Here is a 27,641-nt window from a genome sequence, read left to right as displayed (position 1 = left end):
CTTTATTGCTGCACCAACTGCAAGGGGTCCCCTAGACCACCCTCAGGTTTGATCATTCACTGGAAGGACACAGAACTCACCAAAAGCTCTCATACTCACAGTTGCACTCTATTACATTAAAAGGATACAGATTAAAATCAGCCAAGGGAGGAAGGGCATAGGGCATAGTCCAGGAAGGTACGAGACATGGAGCTTCCACTGTCCTGTTCCCTGTGGAGTCATTAAAAGCATGATTTTCCTGGCATTGATGTGTGACAGTACCCATGGAGTACTGCCAACCAGGGCAGCTCACCATAGCCCCAGTGTTCAGAGTTTTTATTGTGGCTCCATCACACAGGTGACTGCCCAAGTGACTGCCCTCCCTCTCCAGCTCCTCCAGAGTCAGCTGATACTACGTGACCCAAAGCCTCCCACCCTAAGTCACATTGTTGTTCTTTCTGGCACAGCCAACCCCTACCCTAAACCTATCCAGTGTGGCCAGTACCTACCCTAAATCATATGGTTAGACCATTCTGTGACCCAAGGATCCCAGGCAAACAAAGAAACTCCAATCAGGCATGGTATTCCAAGGGCTTAGAGTTCACCTCCCAGAAGGTGAGGACAAAAGCCAGACCTCTCTTTGGGCAAGGTTAAATTCTTTCCTACACAAAATGGCACCTTCCCACTCCTCTGCACCCACCTGCTTGCACCTGCTTCCCCTACTCCTCACCCCAGAGACCAGATCCTTTTTGGTATCTTTATCGAGGGAGGAAAGGGTTGTTGTGTGTCTCAGGTGGTTGTTGTTGTTGTTGTTAAAGCATGGCTCTTACACAGACCTTATGTAGTATTCAGCAGTTCTCTGGGGACGAAGAGCACATTTTACTATGAGAAATAGTTTGGGTGAATACTTTGTCATCTGCAGAAAATATCGTGCAAAGCTCCAGTTTTCCTAGGTGGAGATGTGAAATTAATTAAATTACAGATCAGTCCACCTAAAATGTGAAATTAAATGAGAAATTCCAGGAGCCTTTGACTGCTAAGGTGATTATTCTAACATAGGATTCCAATCACCTTTTTAAATTGCTCACCTGTGCCATGGTCCACGATGCCCTGGAAACAACACTGCCTCCTGTCTCCACCCTGCAGACGGCACCCCTGGCTCGAGCAATGCTCTTCTCTTGGTCAAGTGTCCTCCTGAGGGCTCCATTTGCTGCGCAGGGTTGTGAATGGCTCCATTTTAAGCCACCAGCTCCCTCCCTCCGGCCCTTTCTGCTGTCTCCCTCTCCTGCGCTGGGGGCTGGGAGGCCGAAGGAAGCCCTAGCACCACTGTCTCCTCCTCGATGGCTGCCCTTCTCCAACAACACTCCTCTTCCTCTCCTCAATACTGATGGGAATGGATCTGACCTTGCAATTAGTGCCCAGCTGGGTGCAGACAGGGATCTCTGAGCCAGGGCGCGGACCTGGGGAGAGTGCATTCCTGCTCAATAATTCACCCTTAAGGGAAAGGAAAGCTACGAATGCAGCATTCAGCCATTTTCCAAGACATTAGCAATTCAGTGTAATTCCTAAGGCATAAAAAATGCATCACTGCTCTAATTTTATAAGCTCCATGATGTTTATTACGAAATCAGAAGGTCTGGTCTGGGTCACCCGCGAGAGCTAAAGCCAGGGGAAACCGGTAGATAGCTCTGCACAGGGCCTGCACAGAGGTGCTACGGAGCCAGCCCAGAAATGCTGCAGACACAGCCCCCACAAGGCGGGGCCTGATGCCCTGGAAGCCCCCAGCACTCTGGAACTTGGAAATGACTGACGCATTCATCATGAGTCTTTACACCCCTCCCCTGGGAAACAGCAGGCAAGAGTGAGCTCTGAGCAGAGAGAAGAGGGCGCGGCAGGGAGCCTGAAGCTCCAAGGCCCCCACTTGCACTCAAAGACATCATTCCTCCCCTGGCGTTCTCATTTTTTCATTCCCAGTAAGAGAGTGAGTGGGTGCTCATTTTTATATTTGGTGAAACGCCCTGGCATTATTCCAAGTCACTTGAAAGTGAGATTAGACCAGGAGGATCATTGGGTGGGGCTGCGTTTCTTGTTCCCACTCTGGAGACAGAGCATGATCTATGGTATTTCACTTTGGACATAGGTGCTTCTTAGGCCCTGGGGGGCAGCAGAGCCAAGCAGGGGACAGCCTCCACTTTGTTGGTTCCAGAGCCAGTGAGGTGCTGGCCTGCATGGGACTATGGCTGCACCATGAGGGGCCACAGTGAAAAAGTGACCCAGGGTGCCAAAGAGAGATCAGCAGGGGGTGGGGGCATATGTGTGTGTGTGTCATATCTGCGCTTTTCCCTGGCCACTTTTTTCTTTTTCTAAGTAATGTCATTTAGCACCAAAGGTATCTGCAAATGCTCCCTGAACTAAATATGTCAGCTCTGCCTCCCCTGGTGCAGGAGACGGCTGTCATTTAAAATGCACTTGCACATAATTGGGCCTTCCTTTGTGATTGCTCTGTCTCCTGTTGGTAACAGCACAGCTCCTCTCTTCATGACCTTGGTACTTATTATTCTTAGGGAGTAGCTAGTTGCTTCCCTAAAAGGACAACTTTCCAGCTCTCATTTTCACGGGTACCTGACAGTGGCTGTGAGGATGGTGATGTCAAAATGGCTTTCTCATAAATGTCACAGTCTTTTGACTCCACTGTTGCCTACGAGAGAGCACACTTGTTTCTCTTTAATTAGATCTCTAAGTTGTTGTAGTTGTTGTTGCTGTTTTGTTTTGTTTTTTGATACGGAGTCTCGCACTGTCACCCAGGCCGGAGTACAGTGGCACAATCTCGGCTCATTGCAACCTCCACCTCCCAGGTTCAAGCAATTCTCCTGCCTCAGCCTCCCGAGTAGCTGGGACTACAGGCACCACCACCACACCTGGCTAATTTTTTGTATTTTTAGTAGAGACAGGGTTTCACTATGTTGGCCAGGCTGTTCTCGAACACCTGATCTTGTGATCCACCCGCCTCAGCCTCCCAAAGTGCTGGGATTACAGGCGTGAGCCACAGTGCCCAGCCAGTATTTTTTTTTTTTTTAAATAAATGTTATCTGCTTTATAAGAAAGCCACACCATGACAGCTTGATTTAGTGCATTTTTTGAGAGTACTTTTCTGATTAAAATGCCCATTTACCACTGTGACCCTACTGGGCCGTAGGGTACACGGCTTTGAAGGCTCAGCGGGGTCTTTCTGCCTCATGGAAAAGTTGACTGTAGCCCCACAGGACCTCTGATGCTATCTCAGACCTGAAGACTAGGGTCTCCTGAGCACCTCTTCAGGAGCTTGAGAAGGGTTGGACCCTGAACAGGGAGCCGTAGAGAAGGCTGTGGCAGCCCATACACTCTGCACAGGAGGATCTGTGAGCCCTTAGCTAGGTGAAGAGGTGCAAGGACTTGTGGGTATTCTTGCTTAGAAGAAACAGCTTGTATTGCTCTGCTGGTGCAGGCTGGGCTGGATGGGACCTGTGAGTTAAACCAGTGCATGCTAAGAGGTCTGGGCCTGAGTCTTCTCACTCCAGCTACTCCTGAATGGCTACAGAATAAGATTCCATCGGAGCACCTCTCTTGGATCTGTGTGGGATTACTCAATCTGCCTAGGGCATCCTGGCCAGCTCCCTCACAGAGCTGCTGTGCACGTGGGAAAGGCAAGCTTATTCTAACAGCATAGGGAGGAAACTGACAGGAAGGCATCTGCCACCCCGAAAGATCTGGAGCATATCCTGAAGACAGGAGGACCCAAAGTGATGGTGATTTCCGGGTTCTATCCCGTGAGCCCTCACTGAGCACCCACCAGGCCCTGGGCTATCTACTTAAGCTTATCATCCGATTTCATCCCGGCCGTATTCCAGGAGATATTTCCATCCCCATTCTGTTGACGAGGAGCCTGAATCTTAGAGGAGTCAAGTGACTTGTCCTGTGTCACACCGCTGGGGATTCAAACTCAGGGCCATCTGACATTGCAGCCCAGTGGGCACTTTTTCACCATGCCTTCCCACCACCTGAATTGATTTGGGACAATCCGCCTTTTAGTATCCTGCTCCCCTTCAGAGCAGAGATGTCTCTGCATTTCCCCCACTTTAATGGCGAGAATAGCTGTGTATTTTATCATCCAACATGTAATAGTGGGGGCCTGGTAGAAGTTGCTGGCGGAATGGATGGGCCTGTGTCAGCCGGCAGGGAGAATGAGTTGAAGGTGGTTTCACTCTGCTTCTTTGGATTCTTTTCTGCATTATATCCATTAGGAGAAACCTGCCAGTTTTTGGGCTGAAGGCTAATGCATCTCTTCCTCCCTCCATATTAGAGCTGGCACCTTCCCAGGATGACGCCAGTCATGGCACGTCCTGGTAGCAAACACCTTTTCTCCCCACTATCCTCCACATCACTGTCAGGACCATTATCTCTGGCTGTATAACAAGCCAACCCAAAGCTGAGTGGCTCAAAATGATGAGAATGGGTATGTTCTCTTGATGCCGTGGGTTGGCCAAGCTCACACATGCAACTGCACTCATGGGACTGATGATTTTAAGCCCAGAGTCAGAGTCCCTGCAGCTGAAGCATAGGGGCACCTGCTCTGTCAGGTCATGCTGGCCATGCACTGTGACCCCCGACCCCCAACATGGCCTTAGACCTGTCCCTTCAGCAGCAACAACGGATTTGGATTAAACAGGATTTTTAAAGAATGATGTTGAGGCTCTAGTCCAGGGTGTCCAATCTTTTGTCTTCCCTGGGCCACAGCAGAAGAAGAATTGTCTTGGGTCACACATAAAGTACACTAACACTAACAATAGCTGATTAGGTTAAAAAAAAATCACACACAAAAAGATTTCATAATGTTTTAAGAAAGTTTACGAATTTGTGTTGGGCCACATTCAAAGCTGTCCTGGCTGGCATGCAGCCCACTGGCTGCGGGCTGGACAACCTTGCAGTATAGTCTAAACTGATTTTACACAGGAGGAAACTGAGGCACAGGAAGGGAAAGGAGCTTGCCATACAGGCAGTTCTGGGGGGCAAGGGGGGGTGTGGAACTGGAACCAGAGCCCAGGCTGCTGACCCCACGCCAGGACCCCGTTCCCCACCTCAGTGCCTCCTTCTTCCTGGACGGCTCAGGGGCCCTGACAGGTGCAGCTCAGCTGGAGATGTTTGAGGCTGTCTGCAAAGCTCCCCCTTTCCCCTGAGTCAGCCAACCATTGTGATCTGCAAGGAGAATCCCAAGTTCTGAATGCTGTTCTCGCCAGGATCCCCAGCTGTCAGTGACATCATCATGGCCAGCAGGGACTTCACAGACTCACCCCTGGCTTTTTCACGATCTTCAGAAGCACCGTGAGAAACTGCCTGTCTTCTGACATCTTCTGTCCTGGGCATCACCATCGTGTGACTCAGGGCCTCCCCTGTGCCAATCTCATCTCCTCACCGAGTAGTCATGGGGCAGGGCCTGTCTATTCAGATTCCCCTGCTGCCACTGTACCCCACATAGGCCCAGACCGACTCACTGGGAGGATCGGCCATCAGACTCTCCTGACGTGGGCCTAGCTTTTTCCGTTGGTCAGTCTTCTTTTCTCAAGTTAAATCCATTGATTTCTATTCTACACTTCTTCATTCTCTTTCTCTTCTCCTTTGTCTATGTGTGTTACAGCTTTATTGAGACATAATTAACATACCATACAATTTACCTATTTGAAGTACAAAGTTTCTGAGTGTTTTCACAGGGTTGTGCAGTCATCACCACAAACTAATTTTAGAACATTTTCATCCCCCAAGAAAGATCCTGGTGCCCATGAATCAGGGTCACTCCCCATTCCTCCTCAGCTCCCCCCCCCACCACCCTCCCTAGGCAATTATTGATCTATTTTCTGTCACCATAAACTTTCCTAATCTGGACATTTTCTATAAATGATATAATACAATGTATGGACTTGTGGCTGGCTTCTTGCACTTAGCATGATGTTTTTAAGGTTCACCCATGTTGTAGCATGTATCAGTACTTCATTACTTTTTATTGCTAAGTAAATGTCCATATGTATGGACATCTCTTTTCATTCTCTTGGATATATACCTAGGAATGGAATGGCTGGGTCACATCCTAACTTTATAATTAACCTTTTGAAGAACTGCCAGACTGTTTTCCTAAGTAGCTGTGCCATTTAACATTCCCACCACCAGTGTATAAAAGTTCAAATTTCTCCACATCCTTGCCAGTGCTTGTTATTGTCCTTCTTTGGGATTATAGTCACTTACTGGGTGTGAAGTGGTATCTCATTGTGGTTTGGATTTCCATTTCCTCAGTGACTTTGATTTCCTCAAATCAAATGTTAAGCATTATTGATTATTGCCCTTATGATTGATCTTCTTTGGAGGAATGTCTATTCAGATACTTTGCCCATTTTAAAAAGTGGGTTCTTTGCTTTTTATTTTTGAGCTGTAAGAGTTCTCTTTATATTCGAGATACAAGTCCCTTATGAAATATGAGATTTGCAAATATTTTCTCCCTTTTAGTGAAATGTCTTTTTACTTCTTGATGTTGCCCTTTGAAGCAAAGAGGTTTTCAATTTTGATAATGTTCAATTTATTTATTTCTTCCTTCGGTTGCTTGTGCTTTTGATATATTTAAGAAACTATTGCCAAATCCAAGGTCATGAAGGTTTACTGCCGTATTTTTTTTTCCAAGAGTTTTGTAGCTTTACCTCTTATATTTAGGTCTTTGATCCACTTTGAGTTACATTTTATATATGGTGAGAAGCAGGGATTCAACTTCATTCTTTTTCATGTGGATAGCCCATTGTCCTAGCCCCATTTGTTGAAGACGATTCTTTCCCCATTGAATTGCCTTGTCAGCTTTACCTGTGGCTTTTTAAAATATTTTCTATTTCTTCAAGCCTTAAAGATATACTGAATATGCATCTTGCTCTTATTTTTAAATTGTCACTTAGTTTGAGCAGAATCTTATGATTTTTTCTTTTACTGGAAGTTGATATATACAGAAACATCTGATTTCTTATTAGACAGGAGAGGTTAGATTATACTGCAGTAACAATCAATTCAATCTCAGGACTGGATTTCTCATTCATGCTACAAGTCCAACTACAATTGCTAGGGCGGGCCCTACCCATCATGATCACACAGGGGCCCAGGCTGGCAGAGGCTACCTCTTCCTATAAACAAACTTGCACAATTGCCAGGGCCAGGGGAAAGAATGTGGTGGGCATGTCACTGGCTCTTAAGGCTTCTATCTGTAATAACACACATCAGATTTACTCATGTTTAATTGGCTCAAGAAAGTCACATGGTCACATCTAACTTCAAAGGGTTCAGGCCAGTGCAAAGCACCCCCAGGGATAGCAACCAGAGATATTTGGCATATAATGTTAATGACTACCATTTCCCTGGAGTGTATTGAAATGTAACAGGTGTAATGAAATCAGTTGATGTGGACTTTCTGTTGTGCATCTTGAACTTTAATCATTGTAGTAAAATTCCTTTGTAGAGATTGAGGCTGCATCGAGGCAAGATCATACCATTGCACTCCAGCCTGGGCAAGAGTGAGATCCTGTCTCAAAAAAAAAAAAAAAAAAAAAAAAAAAAAAATCCTTTGTAGAAACTTCCAGACTGTTCTATTAAACAAATGATATCTACTTAATGGTAAGAGTTTTTAGGTGCTTGGAATAGGGCAGAATGAACACAGGCTCTGAAGTGAAACCCAGATCCACTGCTTTCCAGCTGTGTGGCTTTGAGCAAGTTATCTGACTTTTTGAAGCTTTTGTCTTACCCTCTATGGAATATCCTACTTGCAGGAGAATTAGCAGCAGTGTATGTGAGTGCTTAGCACAACAGCAGGCAGATAGCAGGCATCCAACAGACTGAAATTCCCTTCTTCCTCCTCTGCAACAGGATCCACCCCCTGGGTTCATCCTGAGACCCTCAGCAGGGTTAGGGCTGATATATCAACTCCCTGTATCTGCTTTTTTTCTCCCCCTTTTTGAGACAGGGTCTTGCTCTGTTGCCCAGGCTGGAATGCAGTGGTGTGATCATGGCTTGCTGCAGTCTCAACCTCCTGGGTTCAAGCAATCCTCTCGCCTCAGCCTCCCAAATAGCTAGGACTACAGACATACACCACCACACCCAGCTAATTAAAAAAAAAAAAATTGTAGAGAGGAGGTCTCACTATGTTGCCCAGGCTGGTCTCGAACTCCTGGGTTCCAGTGATCCTCCTGCCTCGGCCTCCTAAAAGTACTGGGATTACAAGTGTGAGCCACTGTGCCTGGCTGTATCTGCTTTAAGGGACAAAAATTGCACTTAACCTGGGTACTGCCAATGGACTCATAACTGAGTATTCTTTTTCTCTATTTTACAAAACAACCCAGGTATGCTCAAAGCCCCATAAAAACCCAGTGTAACAATATGCTTGAATCACGCGCATGCCTTACTCTCTCATTTTCTAACTTGGAAGAAAGAACATGAATACCACAAGGAACCACCTGTGGAGATTCAGTTCTAGGGCGCTGGCAGCGCTCGGGGCTCGCCTCAGGAGCACCCAGCTCATCCCGCCCTAGCTCTGCCTGACTTTCCAAGAAAGGGACCCAAGGAAGCCTCCTGCTCCTGTGGTGCAGTGAGGACTCAAAGTGGTAGGCACTCCAGAAGAATGAGCCCAGCTGAGGAACAGTACCAGGATATTCCCCATGCAGAAACGTCACCCCAGGCTCCTGACCCCAACCCACTCAGCAGGGCTCAGCCAGTGCCTCCTGGGCTGCTGCAGCCATGACCCCACCTGTCCCACCTGCTCGGCAGAGGTGGGGCTGCTGGAGGAAGGGTGAGGGGTCATGGGTACCCCTGAGGCCCCTCCTCAGACAGCTGGGATGCCAGGGCTGAACCCTGTGTCTGCCAAAACAAACAAACAAACAGGAAAAAGAACTTCCCCACTTGAGAGAGAAAAGACTGAAGATTCCTTCTCTTTAACCAGGTTTCAGGTGCCTGAACTGGATCCAAATCACCACGAGTTCCCTGGCACTTTAGAGTACAGAGGCAGGCGCTGTCTCTCTTGTCAGTCTCCACCCCTGCTGGTCTCTTGCTCACAATCCATTCAGAGCAATTCCAACAACCATCAGCTGAGCACTTACAGTGTGCCCCACCAGCACTGTGCAAGCTGCTGGGATGTCAGGCTTTGTTCTTGTTCTCAAGATGAGGGCTGTCTTGCTCTTAGTGAAAAACAACTAACTTCTAGAAACACTTTTTATTAATGTATGATGGACATAATGGAAAAGTGCAATATTCTAAGTATGCAACTCAATGATTTTTCACAAACTAAAACCAGTGCCCAGGTCGAGATTAAAACAGCACCAGAAACCCAGAAGCCACCCCCACCCCAGCCTCCAGCCACTCCTCCTCGCCCCCAAGTACCCCGTTTTGGCAAAGCTGGCAACGGTAGCTAACTTTGATTGAATGTACATCAGTGCCAGGCACTGGTACATGCACCTTCCACCTATTGATTCCTTTAACTCCCGCACCATAGATATGAAGGCACAGACAGTGGGGCACACAGTTAGCAACAAGCCCACTCTGAACCCAGGGGGTTGGTTTCCCGAGCCCATGTGTCCCTGATGACTACCCTTTCATTGGCGCCCTGGAAACAAACAGAACTCACTGTGTACTGCAACACCAACACATAACAAAGCTGGAGGTTTGGTTCTGCTGAGGGCGTCAGGAAAAGCCACTGAGGGTGGCCAGATTTGAACTGGACCTTGATGAATGCATAGGAGTCTCCCTAGCAGATAAAGGGGAGGAGGTGCATAGCAAAGTTGGGGGGTGGGGGCGTGCAAGGGGTCCTGCGTGGTGACCCGGGGGCGGGCGAGGGGCAGACAGGTGCAGTAGGAATACTGACCTAGAGCAGGACTGGAATACGTACTGGGGCTTTGCCAGGGCAGGCTTCGGAACAGGAGATGAACTTGCTCAGGTTTACAGTGGGTGGCAGCCCCCAAGGGAAGCCATGGACGATCTACCGGCATGGGCAGGACCCAGCTTGGTCAGGGTGTCCTTCACGCGGCCTCTAACCAGCGATTCCTCATTGGGTGTACAGGCTTAAGGGCTCTGCAAATGTTGGGGTTGTTTCTGTGTGCGTTTGGGTAGGGTCAGAAAAGAGACTCCGCCCCCAATTTCGAGATACCTTTTTACCCAGATGGCAGAGACATGGCCGATTTTACAGATAATTGACTGTATCTATATATCTATATCTATTAGTATATAACAAAAACAAAATAGGCGGTCTCATCACAAGTCTTGGGGTCAGGCACTTTCTCTGTGCAAGGCCGTGGGACTGCAAACAGCACAGGGAAAAAAGAAAGCGGGATCCGCTCGGGACGCCTGAGCCTCGATTAAGAGGTGCGGCTCGGGATTTGTGGCCGGGGCGAGAGACCCTCACGCAGAAGTCCCCAAGTACGCAAGGCTGGAGCTGGAACTTTGGAACGCGGAGGTTAGACCCCAAAGGGTGGGCGGAGGCCTGCACTCCAGCTAAGGGGGTCCAGCGCCGCACCCCCCCGCAAAGGCGGAGCCGCCGCCACCGTCCCCGCCCACCGTCCTCCGCCCCGCCCTGGCCCTCCCCGGGTCCTCGGGCCCCGGCCCCCTCCCTCCCGCCCGGCCCCCACGCTCCCCCGCTCGTTGCGCAGCGCCGGCTCCTCCTGCCGGCTGCATTGCAGACGCCGCCGCCGCAGGGCGCGCCGGGGCCGCGCAGGGAGCCCGAGCCCGGGAACGCGGGCCCTCGGCGCGGAGCTTCGGGCGGCCCCGACGGCGCGGGGAGCCGGGCAGGGCGCGCGCGAGGCGGCCCCACGGGAAGAGGAACGGGCGGCCCGCGTGGGGCTCCGGGGGCCGTCGGCCCGGGCAGCGGGCGCAGCCGTCGGGCTCCGAGCCGTCCCAGCCTCGAGGGGACCGTGGCAGCCCCATTCGCGGGCCGCGCTGAGCTGGGCGGGCGGAGCGGCGGGGACCGCGCCGCGAGGGACCGGGGGCCCGGGTCTCGCGGGGGGACGCCCGGGCCGCGCTCCGCCCGCACCCTCCGGCAGGGCCCCCGCCGTCCAGCGCGGCTCGGGCGCAGTTCCGGCGCAGTCCCCGCGCCGAGCGGCTCCGCGCCCCGCACCAGCCTCTGCCCAGCTCCGGGTGACGTCGCGTCCTCCGATTGGACCACGCGGCCTGGGGGGCGGGGTCGGGTCCGGTGAGCTCACCGCCGCGCCCCGCCATTGGTCCGGGCGGCGCACTCGGGCAGTGGCGGGGAGACCGCGGTACCCGGAGCCCCGCGAGTCGTTCCAGCTGCGGCGAGTGGAGCTGAGCGGGCGCGGGGCCGGGCCGGGCCGGGCCGGGCGGGGCCGGGCGGGGCGCGGGAGCCAGTGAGCGGCGGCTCGGCGCAAGCCTGACGAGCGGGACCCGAGCTCAGCAGGTCCGGGTGAGTGCGCGGCGGCGCGGGGCTAGGCGGAGGGCGCGTGCGGGCGAGGGCGGCGGCCGGCGGGGGCGCGCGCGGGGCGGGGCCGGGGCGTGGGGGGCACGTGTGCTCGCAGGCCGGGGGCGTGGTGCGCGGCCACGCGTGTTTCTGGCGCGAGTGTGCGGGGCCAGGCCGGGAGGGCGTGCGCGGGTCGGACGTGTTTACGCGCGGCGAGGAGGGGCCGCGAGGGTGCGCGCGTTTCTGGCGCGAGTGGGGAGTGTGGGGATGCGGCGGGCCCGGTGTGGGAGGCGTGTTTCTGGGGCGAGAGTGGGAAGTGAGTGTGAAGAGCAAGGGTGAGGGCCTGAAGGGAGGGGGTGCGTTTGGCCGAGGAGTGGGTGGGAGACACGCGTGTCCATGCCGCGAGGGTGTGTCGACGCCCGAGCCTGCGTGGGGCCCGGGGCCGTGTGTCTGGAGTGGCCGAGGGCGTGAGGGGCGCGCGTGTTTGTGCAAGGGGTGTGTGCGGCGGGTGTGAGCCACGCGTGTCTAGGTGCGCGCGCGGGCCGGATGCGCTTCTGGAGCGGTGCGAGGACGCGCGCGTGTGTCTGTGCCGGGGCGAGGGCGGGGACGAGCGTGTCGGGCGCGCGCGGGCGGGGCTGGGGCGGCGTCGGGGCGCGCGGGGGCCCGGCCCGCGGCGAGTGTGTTGGGGTTGGGGCGCGCGGCTCCTCCTCGCCACGGGCTTTTGGGACCCAGCGCCGCCTCCTTCCCGCGGCGGGGCCCGCGGGGCTCCCGGTGTCCCTGGGCTGGCAGGTGTGGGGCGAGGTGCGGGCACAGCCCTGTGCCCCTCAGCGGGGTGCGGGATCGGGCAGCGGGGGACTGTCTCTGCCTACAGCCCAGGGGAGCGGAGGGACGCTCGGTTCACCCGTGTGCACAGCGCAGTCCTGAAAGTGGATGGAAGGCTCGGAGGAACTTCTGAGAGCTTTGCTTCCTTGCAGACTGGCAACCGGAGAGCACTTTCCACGTGCAGATGGGCCAGGATAGACGCTCCGGTGGCCCTTTTGCATTTTCGGAGCTCTGGTCATTGAGTTTCTAGGTATTGCGCCTCTTTAGAGGTGGCGCTGATGGCGTTCTGGTGTTTGAGACTTTTTCGATCTCTGTAGATTACTGCAGACATCAAAAGCATTTCTCTACAAATCAGGTATCAGAATGGATTTCTGAGATGATGATATTCTTGCAGACCGTCTTAATCAGCTGCCTCACCAGGGAAGGACGACAATTTTAAAGTCCATTTTCTGTTTTGCCCACTTTTACTTGATAGGATTTCTGTTGGCAGCCTGAAGTATCTAATCCCGGAAGCCGACTCAGTAAACGTGAGAGGTGCCCTCAGATAACTACAGAAGTGCCTCCTGTGTTTGGTTGCTTGAATGAATGCATTATATTTTTTCCACCAGTGAGGCCAACCCCTGACTTTTTAAAATTGTGCTCCCAAGTTTTATCGATAAAATGTCTGGCTATACATACAAGGAGTCTTTTTCTCTTACTACCTTGAGGAACTGAAGTGTTCCGTTTCCCTACAGAATCTGTGTCTTATCGAGAAACTATTGCTGGGAACCGGATCAAGAGAAATGCATTATGCAGAAGCACTTTTCCTGCTGTGTGTTTAGAAAAAAAAGTTATTATTCCAAGACCAGAATTAGATACTAGCAAATAAATTTATGTTTCTCTTTTCCTTTGTATTAGATTTAGAGAGTAATAATGTTTAATGTTCTAGAAAATAGCGTTTACTTACAGCGTATGCATTTCCTAAATAAATTTAACCTAGTAGTGAAAAGAAGCAGAGAACTGCTGTGTATTCCTGAGAGACCTTGATGAGGTCGTCCTGATTAATTATAATCTGAACAACTCAAATGGAAATACAGTATTTCATGTACTCGTTAATAACAGTCTTGTTTGTATTATTTAAGGATTTGACTTTGGTGATACCTTGGCAGATGCATTATTTCAGGCTATTCTTTTTTTTTTGAGATGGAGTCTCGCTCTGTTGCCCAGGCTGGAGTGCAGTGCCATGATCCCGGCTCACCACAACCTGCACCTCCCGGGTTCAAGTGATTCTCCTGCCTCAGTCTCCCGAGTAGCTGGGACTACAGGTGCGCGCCACCATGCCCAGCTCATTTTTGTATTTTGGTAGAGGTGGGGTTTCACTATGTTGGCCAGGTTGGTCTTGAACTCCTGACCTTGTGATCTGCCTGCCTCAGCCTCCCAAAGTGGTGGGATTACAGGCATGAGCCACCGTGCCCGGCCCAGGCTTTTCTTTAGTCTTCTGTTTAGGACTGAACTGGGCCTTTACTAAGAGCTGTCACTGCTGCAGTATATTCATGTGGGGCTGTTCTAGAATCCAGTACGTGAATAACAAGTGGAACTGAGAATTGTTTACTTAATATGAGAAAGATAGCAAAGTTAAAGAATTGGTTGACATGGAAGTTTCCCGAGTGAAAGGTGTGAGGCTCTTTTTGAAACAGATTTCACTCTGTCGCCCAGGCTGGAGTGCAGTGGCATAACCATGGTTCAGTGCAGCCTCCACCTCCCAGGCTCAGGTGATCCTCCCACCTCAGTCTCCTGGGTAGCTGGGACTACAGGCACACACCACCATGCCCTGCTAATTTGTTGTATTTTTTGTAGAGACGAGGTTTCTCCATGTTGCCCAGGCTGGGCTCAAACTCCTGAGCTCAAGTGATCCACCCACCTTTGCCTCCCAAAGTGCTGAGATTACAGTCGTGATGGTGGGAGAAGTCCACATGTGATGTATTGAATTACATTAAAAACCACATGTTAATATTACTCACATTTAACATTTCAGAAGTGCTTATTAGCCTGCTGGGTGACACCAATGGGTAGTGTCACATCATGTCATGGGGATGTTGGCGTTCACAGTCATGGAGACCTTATCCTCTTCTTGAATGAGTTGCCCTGAAGTCAAATGACCATCTTTTCTTTGCTGTTGTCTTATGTGACTACATTTGGCTTAACATGACAGGCAGACAAGGAGATGCCGTCGCCATCAGGAGATAGTTACTCTTCACCCAACAAGCAGTACAGCAAGTGACTCATTAAAACCGTGGTATGATACCTTGTGAATCGTAACTTTAAAAATAGGGCCAGGTGTGGTGGCTGACACTTGTAATTCTAGCACTTTGGGAGGCTGAGGAAGGTGGATCGCTTGAGCCTAGGAGTTCAAGACCAGCCTGGGCAACATGGAGAAACCCCATCTCTACAAAAAATACAAAAATTAGCCAGGTGTGGCGGTGCATGCCTACAGCCCCAGCTACTCAGGAGGCTGAGGTTGGAGGATCGCCTGAGCCCAGTAGGTGGAGGTTGCAGTGAGCTGTGATTGTGCCATTGCACTCCATCCTGGGCAACAGAGTGAGACCCCATCTCAACAAAACAAAACAAAAAATAGCCAGGTGTGGTGGCTTTCACCTCTAATCTCTGCACTTTGGGAGGCCAAGGCAGAAGGATCGCTTGAGCCCAGGAGTTCAAGGCTGCAGTGAGCCGTGATCATGCCACTGCTATGCAGCCTGGACAACAGCAAGACCCTGATTCAAAAAAAAGAGAAAAAGACAGTGAAGGGGGAGAATGCCAGTATGATCTTGTATAATGCTTCATTTCAGTAAAGTTCCTTTGATAGACTAACTGGAATTTTAGTTTATAAAGTATTGTGATCCCTGTAATTTGCTTGATTTTATATTGTCTTGTAAACATTGAAAATAGAGCATAGTTTTAGACATCATGTGGAGAGACTGGTCAACTCATCTTTGAAGCACCTACTATATACATCAGTTGCTTTGCAAATTAAAACTAATAATTAAATGTTACTTTGAGGAAAGTAAAGTATAAGGAGTTTATGAGGATAAATGTTTCTGGGAGTTAAAGTGCTGATCATAAAGCTACATAATGTTTTTGTAATGTGGAAAGTGATGATAAGCCATGTAAATAAATTTCTCCATTATATTAAACTAATATTTATCAACTACTAAAATTAATCAGTCTCTCCATTTTTTTCACCTTTCTTGTTTCACCTGACTTTCACCACCCCATACATCATGTTTCACTCTCCAGCTGGCCTTGCCCCATCCCCAGCCACACGGCATGAGCCCTCTGTCACACGCAGCCAGGCTGGTGTGCTGATGTACGTACCTTCACCCATACTCCATGTTAAATTCTCTCTCTTTTTTCCTCTGAGCCTCACTCAAGTCTTATTAATGAAGCTTTTTTTCTCACCTCCCAGATTAGATTAACAGCTGTTTGTGGGGTGTGGAGGGGCGGCACCTAAGCTGTATCTTCTACTATGCCTATCATAATGCCATCTGGGAGTTGAAGTTTCATGAATACTGTTAGTTGGCAAAGAAATTATCCAGCATGATGCTACTCATTGGGTAGGGTGAAGAGACTGTAATGAAATGTGTTTCTTCAAGCCCAAGACAAACGATCCTACTCCGTGCCTTTGGTTCAGTCTTGCTTGTTGGTCATTTAGGCACAAACTCCAAATGACCTCCCATGCAGGTCAGTTCAAGGAGGAGTGAGAGGAGTCGAAAATCAATCTATGTGGATGTGAGTCTAAAGCCAGCTGGTGGATGTGAGTTCTCACTTAAGTGGTCTTGAGGTGGCCCTAAAAATCCTGGACACTGTACCAGTGTAAAATAGGCCTGACACCTGAATCATTTTCCCAGACTTAGAAGATTGGCCAGAAGCCCGCTGTCTAGGGATGTGTGTAGGTAACAGCTGGTTTCTTTCATATAATACAGCAGGATGGGCACTGGGTGTTTCAGCTCTACCATTCACTCAATGAGAAACCTTACGTAAATTACCTTGTATCTCCGGCCCTCTTACCTGTTTTCCAAACCCATTAGTGGTTCAGAAAAGCATGGTCACCATCATCAGATTTTAAAATCAGAGTGCATTGCACATAGTAAGGGTAAGTATTGATTTGGGAAGCTTTTTTGTTTCCATATGGGAGTGTGTGTGCTGGCTTCTATTTCTTTCTGTGGACCACAGTTTAAAAAAGTTGAAAGCCACTAGACTGGATATTTCCTGATTCTCTCAATTCAGCTGTTCTGCTGTGATTCTTTTCTGTGGTATGTGTCTGTTATGACGCCGCATTTAGCAGTCACCTAAGGCCTGAAAGAGTTAAGATACCTCCATATGTATGAATTCAACAGATAGTCTCCAGCCAGGTCAGAGCTCAGTATACCTTTCCTTGTTTTACTGAATGTTTGGGCAGTCAACATTGAATCAGTGTTTTGAATAAGCAAGACAGTTTATTGCTACTGTCATTTATCACGTTTTGTAGATAAATTCTAATAACATTTGTATAATAAGGTATATTTAATGATATTGAATAACAATTTTTTATTTGTAAGTGGAAGCAGAACTTTTCTAATTATTTAGCAAAGGATCTACATTTCAGTTAATAGATTGACTTTTTATTTACTTTTTTTTTTTTTTTTTTTTTTTTCAGACAGTGTCTCACTGTGTCACCCAGACTGGAGTGCAATGGCGCCATCTTGGCTCACTGCAACCTCTGCCTTCCAGGTTCAAGCTATACTGGTGCCTCAGCCTCCCGAGTAGCTGGGATTACAGGCATGCACCACCACACCCAGCTAATTTTTGTATTTTTTGGTATAGATGGGGTTTCGCCCTGTTGGCCAAGCTGGTCTGGAACTCCTGGCCTCAAGTTAGCCATCTGCTTCAGCTTCCCAAAGTGCTGGGATAACAGGTGTGAGCCACCACACCTGGCCAATAGATTGACTTTAGACTCCTCTTCCAGCTGCAAGTGACAGAACTCCACCTCAGACTGGCTTACATAAAAAAGGGAACTTGGCCAAGTGTGGTGGCTCACACCTGCAATCCCAGCACTTTGGGAGGTCAAGGCAGGAGGATCTCTTGAGGCCAGGAGTCTGAGACTAGCCTAGGCAACATAGCAAGACCTCATCTTTAAAAAAAATTTAAAACAAATAGCTGGACACAGTGGCACACGCCTGTAGTCCCAGCTACTCGGGACGCTGAAGCAGGAGGATTGCTTGAGCCTAGGAGTTTGAGGCTGCGGTGAGCCGCGATCACACCATTGCACTCCAGCCTGGGTGACAGAGCGAGACCCTGTCTCAAAAAAAAAAAAAAGGAATTTATTGACTCTTATGAAGTCCAGAATTAGTGTTATCTTCAGATAGAACTGGCTCTAGATGCGTAATGATGTCATTAGGCCTCCCCCACTGCCCCCACCCCACTCTCCTCCTCTAGTTAATTTTATTCTCAAGCAGGGAAGGGTCCCCAATATGGCAGCAAGATGGCCCACTCTGAGCTACAGACTTATCGTCTGCCAAATTACCAGATGTCTCCAGGAAGACAGCTCCTCTTTCCCTGTAGTTACAGGAAATGTTTCATCTCTTATTGGCCCACCTTGAGTCACGTGTCCAATCTCTTGAATAAGGGGACATGGTCCTGTCATAAGGCCTGGCTCACACACCCCTGGAGCCAAGAATTGGGCTCTGCGCCACCTAAACCGGGTGCAGTTCCTTAGTTCAGGCTGCTCTAACAAAGTACCATGGACAGGTGTCCTGTAAACAGAAATTTATTTCTCGTAGTTCTGGAGGCTGAAAGTCCAAGATCAGTGCCAGCATGGTGAGGGTCACTTCTGAGTTGTAGACTGCCAACTTCTTGCTATATCCTTACAAGGTGGAAAGAGGGCAAGTTGCTCTCTGGGATCCCTTTTATAAGGGCACCCATATATAATCCCATTCATGAGGGCTGTACTCTCAAGACCTAATCACCTTCCAGAGGCCCCACTTCCTAATACTATCACTTTGGGAGTTGAGATTTCAACATAGGAATTTTAGGAAGACGTAACATTCAGTCCATTGCACTCCCCAAGGAAGAAGCAAGGTGCCCTGATCAGGGATGAAGGAAGGGATGCTAGGGGGGCCAACTGTGAAGGAATCAATAGGTTTTGGTCTTCACACTTGATTATCATAGTCCTAAAGAGAACACCATCCTGAAGCCACAGAAACTCACTCTAGGGTTTTCTTCGTTGCTTTTATTCTCATGGTCCCATTTTAAATGAGAAAGAGGAACCAGAACCCATCACCTTTTAGTGAATCTTTAAATGGATATCAACTAACAATTTCTAGGACCATTTCTAGAAAGTATAGTTCAGTTCCTTAGTATTATACACTGTGGTTTGGATTAATCACCAAATAATTTATTTAAATATCCTCTTTTCTAGTGAAAGAAACGATGTCACTCTAGCCAGAACCAATGCCCCTGGCGCACATGTGTGTGTAAGATGTTTTATCTAATAATGTAAAAAATAGGCTGGGCGCAGTGGCTCACGCTTGTAATCCCAGCACTTTGGGAGGCCGAGGCGGGTGGATCACGAAGTCAGGAGATCGAGACCACGGTGAAACCCCGTCTCTACTAAAAATACAAAAAATTAGCCAGGCGTGGTGGCGGGTGCCTGTAGTCCCAGCTACTCGGAGAGGCTGAGGCAGGAGAATGGCGTGAACCCGGGAGGCGGAGCTAGCAGCGAGCCGAGATCGCGCCACTGCACTCCAGCCTGGGTGAGAGCGCGAGATTCCATCTCAAAATTAAAAAAAAAATAGGAAGTACTTAGCCTCAAACTGATGATTCTGAAAGCTTTAAGTCAGTTGAGTAATATTTCCCAGTAAAACAGTGCAATAAATGGCAGGTACGTTCCCAGGCTAGCCTAAGAACAAAAACCTTTTGGGACCCACTATAGATACTCTGCATTTGCAGGAGAGAAATAATTAAAATAATGTGTGTGCATGCATATATACGCATATTATAAAACATGGAACTACATAATCTATACAACCTATCAATGTATGACATACAAGTATGTGTTGCACAACAAGTGAAAGAGTGAACCTCACATTTATATATTAAGTGATGCTGCTTAAATAAGGAAATATATAAAATAACTTTGGCAAATGGAAACAGTTTTGGTGAAGATTCTTAACTCACAGAGTAGAACTCAAAATGGTTCTCTGAAAATACAGTCTAGTTCTCTAGTGTTTTAGAATAAAGTTAGATAGAATAAGTAATATAAATTTATTGATAACCTAACTCCAACATTATTCATTATAATTACTTTTTTTTTTTTTTTGAGAGTCTGACTCTGATGCCCAGGCCAAAGTGTAGTTGTGCGATCTCAGCTCCCTGCAACTCCCGCTGCCCAGGCTCAAGTGATCCTCCCACCTCAGCCTCCCAAGTAACAGGGACCACAGGTGTGCATCACTGTGCCTGGCTAGTTTTTGGATTTTTTGTAGAGACAGGGTTTCATATGTTGCCCAGGCTGGTCTTGAACTCCTGAGCTCAAGCAGTCCACCTGCCTCGCCTCCCCAAGTGCTAGGATTACAGGCCTGAGCCACCACATCCAGCTCAATCTTACTTTTATTCCCAAATGGAACAAAGAGAGAGAGAAATCTTTCTGAGGTGCCTCGGATAATTAAAACAAGGATAGGGAAATGTATTAGTCCATTTTCATGCTGCTATGAGGAAATACTCAAGACTGGGTAATTTATAGAGAAAAAGAGGTTTAATGGACTCAGTTCCACACGGCTGGGGTAGCCTCACAATCATGGCAGAAAGCGAAGGAGGAGCAAAGGCACGTCTTACATGGCAGCAGGTGAGAGGACATGTGCAGGGGAATTGCCCTTTATAAAACCATCAGATCTCATGAGTCTTATTCACGAGAACAGCACGGGAAAAATCCACCCTCATGATTCAGTTACCTCCGACTGGGTCCTGCCCACGACACATGGTGATTATGGGAGCTACCATTCAAGATGAGATTTGGGTGGAAACACAGCCAAACCATATCAGGAGAGGGTGGATTAAAGAAGTGATTCTGTCTGTCAAAGGTTGTCTGAAGTGGAATTGACTGACCACACACAGTGAGCAAGGGAGTCTCCTGAGATGGGAGAGAGGCAATGGTAGTGGGGAGACATTAGGTCAAACCATTTCCCACACTGATCTCTGGTTGGCATGCACCACTCATCCACGTAGTTTTATTGGAGTCTGCGCTAGGCTGGAGCAGCACCTGAGCCTGATGAGAGAAAGAGGAAGAGGAAGAGTAGGGACCAGGACTTTCCTAACTTGGAGACTGTCTATATCAAAAAGGTATCCTTAGGGCTAGTTTCCTTCCCAAATTCTTCCATGGAAACATTAGTTTCAGGAAATGTCTATAAGAACTGCCCCCACCCCCCACCCCACAAAAAGGTTCACATAAGTTTAAGAAACACACCTACTATTGGCGATTATCAATTTGTAGCGTGTATTAGCATATTAGGATTCAGAAAAGTCTTCCCTTAATGAGGTGTAAATGTATTTATTTGTGTTTAATCTAGTACTTCCAAAACATCTTTGATACAACATTCTGTGTTTGCCAATCAATAGCTCATGGGCCATGTTCTACAGAATGCGACCTGGGAAATGCCTCAGTAGATAGACCATCCTCACAAAATAGTTCTGAGGTTGTGGCATGGCTCTGTGAGCCCTCTGAAATTGAATGCAAGATCTTATATGTACGTATGTTTGTAGGAGAGGACTCACAGCCTTTATGATTGTCAAAGAGCCCCTGAACAAAAAGGGTAAGAATTGTTGTTAAGGGCTCTTTTCTAACAAGGGAAGTTCAGTTTCTCTTAAATTTCTCTTATATTTCATATCAGCATAGGGGATATTGCTCGGTGGGCACCGCAGCCACTCAGGGGTCCACACTGAAGAGGCCAAGTTGTGAACAGGGGCTGAGCAGTCACTTGATTATTTTGTTTATGGTTGAACAGATTTTAAAATGGGCAGCTACTCTCTTTCCACCATGAATTGTGGAAAGATACTGTCTATGCAAGACACTGACTTTTAGCCAAACTCCAGATACATTCATTTCTGAAAACAGAAGAAAATAACATGTTATTTCATTGCCATAAAGGGACTTCTTGAAAAGTGAAGGCCCACTGACCTGCAGAAGAGAATGTTGAGAGTGATTTAGTAATATAATAGCAACTTAAAACCAATGAACTATGGAAAGCTTTTCCTTCAAGAAATTTAAAACATCCAACTCATCTACGTTCAGATTTAGAAATCAGCATGTATTCCTCTGAATGGTCTACCTTTAAGCCAATTCATCAGAGCATCAGAGAGCTGTGAAGTTGGACCACATTGGACCTTTGCTGAACTGCTTTGATGAAATGGTGCTTTGGTGTTCTTTAATACCAAACAGTAATAAACAGTCACTTGAAACCTAGTAGTGCCTTTGTCGCAAGGATGTTGAAATCTATTAAATCACAGCATCTTTTTTTTTTTTTGGAGACAGAGTCTTGCCTTGTCGCCCAGGCTCTGGCATTGGGCACGATCTCAGCTCACTGCAAGCCTCTGCCTCCTGGGTTCAGGTGATTCTCTTGCCTCAGCCTCCCAAGTAGCTGGGACTCCAGGTGCGTGTCACCACACCTGGCTAATTTTTGTATTTTTAGCAGAGACGGAGTTTCACCATGTGGGTCAGGCTGGTCTTAAACTCCTGACCTCAGGTGATCTGCCCGCCTCAGCCTCCCAAAGTGCTGGGATTACAGGTGTGAGCCACCACGTTTGGCCCACAGCATCCTTCTTCTTAGGACCTATGGGAGAAATTTATTTCAGATCCTAGTACCAAGGAAAGTCATGCTATCCAAAGCGACTGATGTAGTGTGATCTTGAAACTCACTGCCCCCTTTTTCCTTTGTTTGCTACGTTCATCCCAATTTGGGACTCAACATTTCACCATTTTGGAGGGTTTAGTCTGTGTTTTCTGTGAAACAGTTTTACTGGAGCTTTCTTTTATCCTTGTCTGTAACATCATGAGTCCTGATTTTGCCTAATCTGCTATTAATCGCAAGTATTTTTGTTAGCCACCTCACACAGGATTGTTACCAGTTAAGTGAGAGCAGGAAGGGAAATAAAGAGGCTTGGGGGAATGGGCTGGGACAGGGAAGGAAAATCAGGAAAAGCGGGGAAGAGCAGAGAACAGACTAAGAAGCATCTGGAGGTATTAGGGATTCGAGAGAGAGGATTCTCAGAAACAGTGCACAGTGCCACCGGAGTTGGCTATTAACGTTTTGTTCCATTATTTAACCGCTCCCTCAACCACTTGGGGGGGTTCTATAAGGATCTGCAGATTGCATAGCCCCTGAAACTGGATGAAGTCAAGCTGCATCCCATAGCCACACACTTTTTTTTTTTTTTTTTTTTTTTCTTGAGGCACGGTCTCTGTCTCTGGGCCAGACTGGAATGCAGTGGCACAATCATGGCTCACTGCAGCCTTGAACTTCTGGGCTCAAGTGATCCTCCCACCTCAGCCTCCCAAAGTGCTGGGATTACAGGTGTAGCCACTGTGCCAGCCATATCCCCCTTTCACAGAAAGCACCCTTAAGTGTTTTTGCTTTTCTATGTAATCCAAGGGATGCTTTAATACTGGCCTCAGTAATTCATACATTTGTTCAGGCCTCACTGATTTGAAATTTGCAAAAATCAGAGGATGACTGGTCTAGGGGTAGGGTGCCAAGGGATACTGAGAGGAACTGAGTGCCGTGCCGGCATGGGAGAGCAGTCCTTGATGTATTCTGATGTGGCATATGGAGCTGAGGCATGACAGAATCCTCACAGGCATCGTGACACTACTCAAAAGAAGCTTAATGACTAAAAATTTTCTAAAACCCTGTGCTTCCCTTGAGGAAATAGTTTATTTCTGAATAAAATATTTATGTGGTATATCGACTTTTTAAAAATATCTATTTATCAGAAGTGTCTATGATGAATTATAAAATTGTTTTGCTTTGTTTTATTTTGTTTTTGAAACACGGTCTCACTCTGTTGCCCGGGCTGGAGTGCAGTGTCATGATTGAAGCTCACTGTGGCCTCCACCTTCTGGGCTCACGTGATCCCCCCATCTCGGCCTCCAGAGTAGCTGGGACTACAGGCCCGTGCCACCATGCCGAGCTAATTTTTTTATGTTTTGTTGAGATAGGGTCTTACTATGTGGCCCAGGCTGGTCTCCAACTCCTGAGTTCAAGTGATCCTCCTGCCCCAGCCTCAAAGTGCTGGGATTACAGGCATGAGGCACTGTGCCCTGCTAATATTTTTAAATCATTTTATCCATTAGGACCTATTTTATTAGCCCCTAATAATAAAGATAAAATATTGGACAGATATTTTATCCAGAATACAGCTATTTATTTTAAGATATGTACATTTCATTCTACTAAGTTGGGAAGGACTTATTTACCTATATGTTTTCCAGATTTTATAGCACTATGAAAAACATTATAATTAAACGACTTGTGAGTTCTGGAACAGAAGTCTTTTATGTAGAATCCAGTATTTAGAAAAATACATATTTTTGGAACGTCTTGGGCTTTAACTCTCACAAGTTAGCAAGACAGTTAGGACCGTCTGTGCAGATGGTCCCCCTACAGTTAGTTCTGAGAGCCAAGGCTTGCCAACAGCAGTCCGAAATAATGTATGCAGATGAGCTTGGCACAACTAATGAGGATCCAGCAATCCCACCACTGGGTCTGTAGCCAAAGGAAATGAAATTAGGATGTCAGAGAGAGATCTGCACTCCCATGTTTATTGCAACACTGTTCATAATAGCCAGGATACAGTAGCACCCTGAGTGTCCATCTGTGGATGAATGTGTAAGGAAAATGTGGTCTGTGTCTACAGTGGAGTACTATTCAGCCATAAAACAGAATGAAATCCTGCCATTGCCAACATCAGAGCTGAATATGGACAGCATTCTGTGAAGTGAAGTAAGCCAGGCACAGAAAGACAAATGCCACATGATCTCATGGCAGTGGACAATAGAATGGTCATTACCAGAGGCTGGGAATGGGGACATTGGGGAGATGTTTGTCAGAGAATGTGTATTTACAGATAGACAGGAGGAATCAGTCCAAGAGATTATTGTACAGCCTGGTGACTCGAGTTCATCATGATATATTCCTGAACATTGCTAAGAGGGTAGACGTTAAATGCCCTCACCACAAAAACGATAGCTGTGTCATTATTTAATGAACGAATGTACTCCGAAGTACATTTGTACATAGTGCATTACTATGTAGTACATTTGTTAATTAGCTAGATTTAATCTTTCCACAACGTTCATATACTTCAAAACATCAGGTTGTATGCAATAAATATGTACAATTTATGTCCATGTAAAAAAAATTTGAGGCCAGGCTCACACCTGTAATCTCAGCACTTTGGGAGGCTGAGGCAAGAGGATCACTTGAGCCCAGGAGTTCGAGATTAGCCTGGGCAACATAGTGAAAACCTACCTCTACCAAAAATAAAAAAAATTAGCCAGGCTTGGTGGTGCATGCCTGTGGTCCCAGCTACTTAGGAGGCTAAGGCAGGAGGTAGAGGCTGTGGTGAGCCATGTTTGCACCACTGCACTCCAGCCTGAGCAACAAAGTGAGACCCTGTCTAAAAAAGAAAAATAAAAAAATAAAAACTGATATTATTCGTATTAGCTAAAAGGTGGCCATGGAGGAGCTGCTTTTAATAACTTGGCTGAAAAAAAGCCCATCATAGAAATGACTCATGGAGGCCGGGCGCGGTGGCTCACGCTTGTAATCCTAGCACTTTGGGAGGCCGAGGCGGGCAGATCACGAGGTCAGGAGATCGAGACCACGGTGAAACCCCGTCTCTACTAAAAATACAAAAAAATTAGCCGGGCGTGGTGGCGGGCGCCTGTAGTCCCAGCTACTCAGAGAGGCTGAGGCAGGAGAATGGCGTGAACCCGGGAGGCGGAGCTTGCAGTGAGCCGAGATCGCGCCACTGCACTCCAGCCTGGGTGATAGAGCAAGACTCCGTCTCAAAAAAAAAAAAAAAAAAGAAATGACTCATGGAAACAAATATTTGCTCTACATATTATTCTGTACCTTGTCCTTCTTGAAGTTCACATTGTATATTTCCAATAGTTGAAATTAAATCATTTAGTCAATAAATATTTACAGAGGGCCTACTGTGCACCAGGAATTTCTGCTAGGCCTCAGGAATGCAGCAGTGACTGGGATGAACGTAGTCATTGGCCTGAGCCAACACAATTTCTCTTTACGTTCATGTATATGAGATTGAGTTGCTGGAGACAAAGACTCATATCGTGTTGGGTTTTTGCAGTCCCGGTGGCTAACAACTTGAGTTGTCTTGTTCACCCTTAGTTCCCTAGAGCCTTGGCACAGTCTTTGCTAGCAGTGGGCATTCCGTAAACACAGTGGGCATTCCATAAACATTTGTGGAATGAGTCTGTTCTGGCCGGATTCTCCATAGTTCTTCCCCAAGGATTTCAAGTGGTGTTTTGATCATGCTGGGCGCCACTGAACAATCCGCTAGTGCTTAATTATTGTATCTATACCTCCTGACAATTCCTGCACACTTTGTCGTTTCTGTCTTTGCAGTTTCCCTTCTCAAGTGTTAGGATTTTCATTTTCTATTTTCCTTTATGTAACCCATTTAAATCACGCCTTCGTGTCCAGGTTAGATTATTTATTGTTCATCTCCAAGTCTTATTACAGCACTTTTTTTTTTTTTTTTTGAGACAGGGTCTCGCTCTGTCACCCAGGCTGGAGTGCAGTGGCACCATCTCAGCTCACTGCAACTTCTGCCCCCCAGGTTCAGGCGATTCTCCTGCCTCAGCCTCCCGAGTAGCTGAGAATACAGGCACATGCTACCATGCCCAGCTAATTTTTGTATTTTTATACAAAAAAATTAGCCGGGCGTGGTGGCGGGCGCCTGTAGTCCCAGCTACTCGGAGAGGCTGAGGCAGGAGAATGGCGTGAACCCGGGAGGCGGAGCTTGCAGTGAGCCGAGATTGCGCCACTGCACTCCAGCCTGGGCGACAGAGCGAGACTCTGTCTCAAAAAAAAAAAAAAAAAATAAATAAATAAATAAATAAATAAATAAATAAATAAATAAAAATTTTGTATTTTTAGTAGAGATGGTTTTCCTCATGTTTCTCAGGCTGATCTTGAACTCCTGACTTCAGGTGATCCCCCTGCCTCGGCCTCCCAAAGTGCTGGGATTGCAGGCGTGAGCCTGGCCAGCACTTTTTTTTTTTTTTTAAAGACCTCATTAGTCTTTTTTTTTTTTTGAGACGGAGTCTCGCTCTGTCACCCAGGCTGGAGTGCAGTGGCGCAATCTCGGCTCACTGCAAGCTCCGCCTCCCGGGTTCACGCCATTCTCCTGCCTCAGCCTCTCCTAGTAGCTGGGACTACAGGCGCCCGCCACCACGCCCGGCTAATTTTTTTGTATTTTTAGTAGAGATGGGGTTTCACCGTGGTCTCGGTCTCCTGACCTTGTGATCCACCCGCCTCGGCCTCCCAAAGTGCTGGGATTACAAGCATGAGCCACTGCGCCCGGCAAGACCTCATTAGTCTTAGGAGTAATATGCTTTCTCCGTTCTTCTGCATTCATTTCACTAGTCTTACTTTAGAATGTCTCAATTCTTGTTTATAATATTTCTGATTTTCACTGTGCACTGAAACTGTTGAGGCAGTGTGCTCCAAACTTGTTGCTTTCTGCAAAGTTAGCTGACTTTAAGATGTTCTTCTCTTTTGTAGACTTTTTAAAGGTGAGTGCAGAATCTGTATGGGAGTTCCAAATCTCTTTTGTGCTTCATGCTAATTAGCTGCAGTTTTACTACCTTTGTCTTTAGTTGGATTTGTTACTTCACTGACAGCAGAGTTGGCTCCTGCATGGTGGAGGTGCCGTCGGTGCCCGAGACTGTGTTGTGATGTGGCTACCTGAATGTTCCTTGGAGAATAGGTTTGAGATTTTCACCCTGAGACACCCCTAACTCTAGTATTGAAAGATTTCAAATGAGAAATGATTGTCAGTTTGCTTTGCTGCCTTTGTAACATTTTGTCTAATCACTGTTGGTCCGTTGTTTGGCAGCATCCTGAATGATTTTTCTTAAGGAATCCAAGACTAAATATGGGGATAGTGTAAAACAAAGACCAGGAAGAAGAAATATGGATGCATAATTATGACAAATGGGGAAGGCCTAAGCAGCATTGCTCATTGCCAGCTCTAGTGTTTTCGGTATACAGCGTTGGAGAGTTTTTAAAAAGTGGAGTATGGCGGTTTTTTCTACAGCTAAATTTAGCCATTGCTTTGGAAAATCAGAGTGGTA

General features: G+C 47.7%; 1 protein-coding gene across 14 annotated transcripts in view; it reads left to right on the top strand.

Moving 5' to 3' along the window:
* Positions 1-27,641, top strand: part of CAMTA1 (calmodulin binding transcription activator 1) — a 990,108-nt gene that overhangs the window by 911,518 nt on the left and 50,949 nt on the right. Inside the window, exon 1 of one of the 14 annotated variants that reach the window (XM_063631882.1) lies at positions 11,120-11,437. The exons of the other annotated variants lie outside the window; for them this stretch is intronic. The gene's annotated coding sequence lies outside the window, so the exon portion shown is untranslated. Of the gene's footprint in view, positions 1-11,119; positions 11,438-27,641 lie in introns of those variants that run through there. 14 annotated transcript variants of the gene reach the window in all.

This window comes from Symphalangus syndactylus, chromosome 22 (genome assembly GCF_028878055.3).
Source record: "Symphalangus syndactylus isolate Jambi chromosome 22, NHGRI_mSymSyn1-v2.1_pri, whole genome shotgun sequence".
Taxonomy (NCBI): Eukaryota; Metazoa; Chordata; class Mammalia; order Primates; family Hylobatidae; genus Symphalangus; species Symphalangus syndactylus.
This window is presented reverse-complemented; position numbering and strand designations above follow the sequence as displayed.